Below are 6,287 nucleotides of genomic sequence, written 5' to 3'. Positions count from 1 at the left end.
GTCATAACCTCCTAGGTGGTCTCCTCTTGGGTGCTGTGCCCATCATCCCGTCTCCATTTAATCTTTTGCCCATTAGATCTTCACTCGTGAGCCAGGACAAGTTTCTCAGAAAGTTAATTGGACCAATTATCCTCTTGCTTAAACCCTTCTGTGGGTCACCATTGTTTTGGGGATAAAAGCAAACTTTTAAACTGCCCATGAGACTCCACAGGGTTTGGTTCTGCTCATCTCTTCATCCCCATCTCTCATGTTCTCTCTTCAGCAACTTTAAGTCCTCCAAAGGGGTTCTCTGCACACCCCTTCTGTCGTTAATGTTCCTTCCTTCCTTTTGGTCTGGTGGACTTCTGCCCACCCTCTAAATCTCAAGCAAAGTATTGATTCCTCAAAGATACTTTCATGCATGGAGAGAAACAAAGCTTTTGGAACACTGACTTTGCAAGTGTTCCAGTGCATCTCTTTTTATAGACTACTAGTAAACCTGCAGACACTACAAACAGCTTGTCTGAGATTCAGTTTTAGGTCTGCCAATTATTTGCTATGTGTTCTGAAGTTACTTGGCCTTTTGGCGTTTTAACTTTTCAGCTATAAAATGGGATTGGATGATTTGATGATGTGGTGCAATAACTATCAGGCATTATTGTTATTGCTGTTATTTTTCCATTGGTACTTCATCTCCAGTGTAGATGAATGGAGCCAGCCTCAGGTACAATCCTAATCCTGTCAGAGTTGATGTGGATCACATTTTCTACTATTCTTTGAGGACTTCCCCATCCCAGGAAGCTCTCTGATGGCCATGTGCACCTCAGTGGGAGCCTAAGCAACTGCAGTGTGGAGTCTCTGCTTCCCATGGGCAGGAGCACTCAGCTCATTTAAGAATAGAGAGTGGATATTAGAAAGGGGAAGCATTGAGGTGTCCTAGGTCTTTCTCAGAGTTCCAGACCCTGACTCTAGTGCAGTTTGGTCTTGCAAATCCCTTCCATGAAAACCAAGCCCAGAAAATAATCATAAAGGGAGTCCAGTTCATCTGGAGTAGGAGTAGTGGGATTATCATTTGCTTTATAAGAATTACCTGATATTCTCCAAGTTTCCTTTTCCCTTTTCTTGCTCTTATGTGATTCTTGGTGCCTTCTTACTACTGTTAGGGTGCCTTTTAGGTGCTTTTTCTGGGCTGGACTTGCCTAGTAGTGCCTCAAGATGAAGGGGAAAACTGGATTTCCCAGGCTTCTCCAGACAGAATTCCTGATCTCTCAGGCTTGGCCATTCTACAGCCACATCATCTGTGTGAGGTAGAATTTCCAAGACAATTCAGATTTCAAATAGACCTTTTGTCTGCATGTGTCCTTGTCACATGCTCTGACTTGGGGTTTAGAGAATAATATTTTGGAATCACAAATGGTCTGAGTGCTAATCTTATAGACAGGCACTATTCAAAGTAATTCTCAGACAACTCATGCCTTTAATAGGAGTCATCTGGAGGCAGACAACCCATACACAAAAGAGAGCAGGAATTTGAATCATGGTGAGTAACTCTTGAGGAAGGTAGAAGCTGGCCTTTGGTATCCTTCAAACCCACAATGCTGGTTGCCACAAATTTTTAAAAAACCTTTCTGTGTGTACCAGGCCTTTTTACTCATAATCAGCTCTACTATTTATAATGCTATTAGATTCTTTTAACATTCTGTTCTGATTATATATGCATTTATTTTTTGACCTTCTCCACTGGATGCAAGCTCTTGGAGGACTTGTTGATATTGTACTCCATTTGTATATGGGCATTCTCTTGTCCATCTTTTTTTATGGAAACGCAAAATCTCAGACTGTAAGATACAATAAAAATAATCCATTCTCATGATGCCATTAGACATGGTAACCTATAGCTGCATGATTTGGATGAGTGAATGAATACAATACATGAGTGGGTGGTTAGATGGAAAGGCAGGTAGATATATGCATGGATAAGTAGATGGGTAAGATTGATGGATTGGAGAATAAATGGGTATAGCAATACAAGGATGAATGGGTGCTGAGTGGATGGACTGATTTATGGACTCATGCTTCATAAAACAGATGGAGGGATGTGTGGGTAGATGAATGGATGGATAGATGGATGAATGGGTTGGTGCATTGGATGGAAAGTTAGCTGATGGGTGGATAGACTGATGGAAGGATAGATAATAGACAGCTGGGTTCCTGTATGGATAGGTAGAATAATCTCCCTCATTAAGGGAGAGAAATAGTGTGCATGGTAAGGTTTTGGGCTAGTTTTGTCTACTTCATCATCCATATCACTACCCCAGCAACTTGAGGTAGTAAAGGATAGTCCCTTGGGAACTGTGATTAAGAGCAGGATCACTGAAATAGGACTAAGTGCTCACTCTACTTAACCTCTTGAAGACTCAGTTTTCTTATTATAAGATGAACACAAAATAGTACATGCTTATAGTATTGAGGTGATCAAATGAGCTGTTAGCAGCAAAACACTTATAAAAGGGTCAGTTCCTTGCAAGTACTCATTATTTTATTATTCATATTTTTAGCTGTGTAAGCCAACAGACATAGGAGAGTCTGCCATCTAATATAAGACCTCGAGATGTCACCCAGTGCAAAATTTCAGTTAATAAATAGGAAAGTAGATAAGCAAAGAACACCTTACTCACAGATGGGGCTTGGAGCATTATTTGGTTGACAGTAGCCCAAGTTTGCAGATGTCAAGATGAAGGCAGAATCTCAGTTATTAAAATTAGACTTCAAGTAAACAATAAGGCTTGGAGGGAATAAGGGGAAAGTCAGGGCTAGAAAAGATGAACGTTGAGACTGTAGCTGGTGGGTCTGGACCTGGTTAAATCCTGACAAATCCTGGGCACTAGAGATGAGCTGAGTTTGCAGAGAGGAGCAAGTCTAATGACTCAAGCATGGCCTTACCTTAATGTAGAATATTTCTGAGGGCATATATGCAGTGAGGATTTCAGTCTGAAGCCTGAGCTGGATTCTTCCTACAATTCACCTTTTTTTTTTGGAGAGATTTTCACTGTAGGGCGCGTGGGCTCGCCAGACAGACAGAGAGAGACATAGAAACAGAAAGCGAGAAATCACCCCCCAGAGGGGATGGTCACGCCGCAATCCCCTCTCCTCCATTCTCCTCTCGGGATCTTGGGCACGCATGCACACGCGCCTGGCGTGAGTTTTAAGCCACCGGGTCCGAGACACGAACCGCGGTCGATTACGTGGGAGTCCAGCGACATAGCCATTACGCTAACTGCTGGTTCCCCTACGATTCAGCTTTTCAGGGCTCACTTTTGTATAAAAAACTAAGGAAAAGTTCTTGGGGAAAAACTTACTTAATGAGAAGAGAAAGTCAGAATTCCAGTGTGGTCTAGTGATAGTGGATTAGTGTTTGAAGTTAGGAGCCATCTTGAATACCTTATATGCTAGTAATAGTGAATAAATTGAGGCATCTACTCTATGTGAGGCACAATGCTCAGAGCTATGTATGCTAATCAAGTCTAATTCTCAGAACAACCCAATGAGGTTTTACTGCTACAGGTAAGGAAAGTGAAACTTAGAGATCTGTATGCCTGGGCCATAGTCAAACCATTGCTATGTATGAGACCTGGGACTCCAATGAGCAGAGTCCCAAGGCTGTACTCTTAGTGATTATACCACATTGTTCTTTGTGCTGTTTGCCCTTTTGGTAAAAGTCTCATTTGACTAATAGCTAAAGTAATCCTTTTCTTCCAGAACTTCATTCTATAGCCAGTGGCCATGCATGTGGGAGAAAGTTCTTCCTTATCTGTTCTCTCTACACCTCCTCCGACTGAAGAAAGAAATGTTAAAAGGGGTGAGAAGTCCTTTTTAGCTCTGGACTGAGTTATTCTGGGAACCAACCATGCATCACTGTGGGTGGTAAGTCTTAATTAACAATCTCCAATTCTAGGCCAGGGTAGTCAGGGATTCTGAGGGAGGCATCTCCACCAGAAGTTTTCATGCCATTTTAGTTATTGGTTTCACCTGGAGAGTCTTAGAACTATGTGCAGAGATTTCCAAGACTCAATCTGTAGATTTCTCTGAGATATTCCTACAAATATTTGTTTAAAATGTTCTCCAGATTATTACAATTATCTGACAAGTTTTGGATCTCTGATTGAGATTATAATCTACTATGTGAATAGGATAATACTATTTCAATCTATTCATTGATTAATTCTTTCTAAAAACACTAATTAATAACCTTTTTTGTCAAGTAGGGTCCTGGAAGGGAACTAATGACAAGTTGCTATGGGGTATTTTGAAGAGTGCTTAAAAAGTTAATTGTTTTTGAAATTTAGTGTAGGGTTTAAAGAAACCAACCACGTGATAGTGCAGTGGTTCAGGCAGGCATTCCATCAAGAAGCTGTTACTACTTGTAGGCTTGACATGCAAGAGGAAGAAGTGGTCACTAGAGTTCCAAGAGATGGGTGGGTAGAGAAGGGCCCCTGACAGAAGACACAGCCTCTGTGAGGATACCCACATCACAGGAGAGAGTTGGGGATGAGCACCTTGACCTCAGTAGTGATCAAACGCAACTAAAAGGGATTACTTTGACATGGAACACAAAGTTTCACTACTCAGGGCACAGAGCTAGTGGAACAGAGTGTAAAATGGGTCAAGAGGAAAAAATAAATAATTGCCACCATGTGTACAAAGCACCTAACACTCTGTTAGGTATTAGAACTCCAAAGAATATCAAGAAATGGTCTTGGGGCCAGTGCCGGTGCTGTGGTTAAGCCCTATGCACAGGGAGCCGGATACCACGTTGCCAATTGAGGTTCGACTCTTGGACTCTGCAGTGTGAGAAAACATGCTGAGCTTGCACCTGTGTGCCCCGAATCCTGACGGGATGGGAAAATTGAGGAAAAGGAATGTCAGCATGACCTCACCCCACTGGAAAGTGGGTACGTGCTCTCTCCTCTGAGCATGTGTGCTCTCCGGCAGTAAAAAAGAAAAAAAGAAAGGGTCTCAGCTCTATGAAATTTGGAGATTTGTTGCATACTTGTCTAGAAGATCCCCTTCACTGCTAGGTTTCTGGGATGCTGGTGATTGAAAGTAAAGAGTTTAAAAAAAAAAAAAAAGAAGCATGTTTATTTCCTCGCACTTTCTTACTGTTAGGTCTCATGTCACGGATATCCCCAGGAATGATTCTCTTCCTTTCTTTGAGTAGATGGTGATGGTGCTGATTGTAGTGAGGCTAGAATTCTGACTACTTTTCCTATTTCCAAAATTCTTTCCAGAGGACCAGGGTGTGTGTGGGGGTTTCATATCTACGACATTAATGTAGAGTAAGCCTTATCTCTGTTAAAGTAAATTGTAGGCGTTCTTTTGCTAATCTCTTCTTGAGACTTTCTTTTCCAATCACCAACCTAAGAATTTCAAACTCACCTATAACCTTCAATCCTCTGCTTGCAGATGTCCCACCGTTGGAACCAGCCCAATGTAGAAGACTCCTTATGCTGAATCACAACTCTTCTGCTCTCAAAACTATAAAAGAAACCACCATATCTCAGCACCCCTAGAACCTGCTTCTCTTTATCCACATATGTCACTCAATTTCGTGCTTAGTAATAAACTGCATTAATTATTATTTCTACAGGGTTGGTTATTTCCATCCACAGTAGGAATTGAGATTCTTTTCCTCTCACCCACAACATGCTTATGAACCTCACTTTGATGAAGTGTCTCTTGATGCTGACATTTATCTCCATTATCTTAATTACTGAGCATTTAGGGCAAGTCATGTCCTAAGTGGATATATTTCATCATCTGACATGCCACATTTTTTTTTGTTTTTATTTATTTATTTTTTTGTTGTTTAAGAGGAGTTTTTGCTATAGGACGTGTGTGCTCACTGGAGAGACAGAGAGAGACAGAGAGACAGAAAGCAAGATATCACCCCTTAGGGGAGATGGTTGCACCCTTCTCCTGCATTCTCCTCTTGAGATTTTGGGCATGCATGCACATGCTTCCTACGCTTGACTACATGGAAATCCAGCTATGTAATCATTACACCATGTGCTGGTCCCAGCATACCATGTTTTTACACAGATATTAATTACCCACAAGAAGGACAGGGATTTTTAGAAGTTCATTTTGTTCCCTGCTTTAACCCCAACAGCTAGAACATCATAGACCTCCAGTAAATGTTGAATAACTACTGCAGTTTGAATGTGTCTCCTAAAGTTCATGTGTTGAAATTTGGGGGGAAAATGAAGAGGTAAGACACTTGTGGGACACAGATCAGGTTTAGTATCTGT

At 41.4% G+C, this 6,287-nt stretch overlaps 1 long non-coding RNA gene across 1 annotated transcript in view; it reads left to right on the top strand.

Annotated features, from left to right (window-relative positions):
* LOC114009508 (uncharacterized) overlaps positions 1 to 5,617 on the top strand; it is a 30,455-nt gene extending 24,838 nt beyond the window's left edge. The window contains exons 2-3 of the long non-coding RNA XR_003550915.1: positions 3,739 to 3,903; positions 5,443 to 5,617. This is a non-coding gene — a long non-coding RNA (uncharacterized LOC114009508). The remainder of the gene's footprint in view (positions 1 to 3,738; positions 3,904 to 5,442) is intronic.
* Positions 5,618 to 6,287: the final 670 nt, after the last annotated feature.

The sequence above is a fragment of the Tupaia chinensis genome, unplaced genomic scaffold, assembly GCF_000334495.1.
Source record: "Tupaia chinensis unplaced genomic scaffold, TupChi_1.0 Scaffold000545_1, whole genome shotgun sequence".
NCBI lineage: Eukaryota > Metazoa > Chordata > Mammalia > Scandentia > Tupaiidae > Tupaia > Tupaia belangeri.
The sequence above is the reverse complement of the archived record's forward strand: the minus strand, read 5'-3'. Positions and strand labels throughout refer to the sequence as shown.